The following is a 995-nucleotide window of genomic DNA, read 5'->3' on the forward strand; positions in this document are numbered from 1 at the left end:
TTTGACCGCAAAACTGACCATCTTTCTATACATCAATTTTTACGGTCAGCTATATATAAATATATTTCTGTATTCTATTTCAGGGGAATGGTGAAATGAGTGAGGAGAACAGAAAAAACCCAAGTATTATAGGCAACGGGCTACATCTTTTTGGATTGGTAAATTAGTTTTATCAGATAGTGCAAGGATTAATTTCATTCTATTATAGATAGTTAAAATTATTACAAGTGTTACTTAAGGTATAAGTATCTTCATTACTTCCAATATGCTGAGAATTTAGTTTAGCAAGTATTTTTCAGGTTCAAATCATATATTAATAAAAAACTTGGTATTCTTCTAAATATATTTCATTAAATCAGTTATTATTATACAATAGTAATTTATTTTAAATTATTATATAAGAAGATAGTCAAGGTTGCGGTAACAAGAGAAACAAAAATAGTTTACAACTATTTATTTTCCGACGTTTCGCCCAACTTTGGAGGGCTTCATCAGGGCTAAAGATAAGACACAATGATAAGAATAAAAACAAGTAACAATGGTTAGAGTAAAAATTTCTTTATAAAAATACGTAAAATATAAAGCTAAAAAGTACAGGAGATGCACATAAAACAAAAATAATACGGGGAAAAAAAATTATAGAAATAAAAAAATAGTCATGAAAGAATAATAAAAATAAAATAAATTAATAATAATAATGATATAAAATGATAATAAATGAGCAAAGAACAAGTAATGACAAGCTACCTGTTCAAAGGAATCGGTTGAACAGAAAGAAATAATGAAAGTTTGAAAGCGGATGAGTTGTGGGAAGTTATAGATAATTTATGTTGAGAGATACGTGATCTAAGGTGGTGAATTAAAACCGTTGAGCTAGCTCCCCAATCCTCCAAGCTTCATCTTCATTATTGCCTAATGTTCACCCGTTTGCTCTGAATAGGTAGGTTGTTTTGACTTTTTCTTTGCTCATTTATTATCATTTTAAATCTTTATTA

At 28.1% G+C, this 995-nt stretch overlaps 1 long non-coding RNA gene across 1 annotated transcript in view; it reads left to right on the forward strand.

Moving 5' to 3' along the window:
* LOC136796328 (uncharacterized) overlaps nucleotides 1-995 on the forward strand; it is a 7,980-nt gene that overhangs the window by 6,412 nt on the left and 573 nt on the right. The gene's annotated exons all lie outside the window — the stretch shown is intronic.

This window comes from Halyomorpha halys, unplaced genomic scaffold (genome assembly GCF_000696795.3).
Source record: "Halyomorpha halys isolate HHAL.00 unplaced genomic scaffold, Hhal_1.1 Scaffold1242.1, whole genome shotgun sequence".
Lineage (NCBI taxonomy): Eukaryota > Metazoa > Arthropoda > Insecta > Hemiptera > Pentatomidae > Halyomorpha > Halyomorpha halys.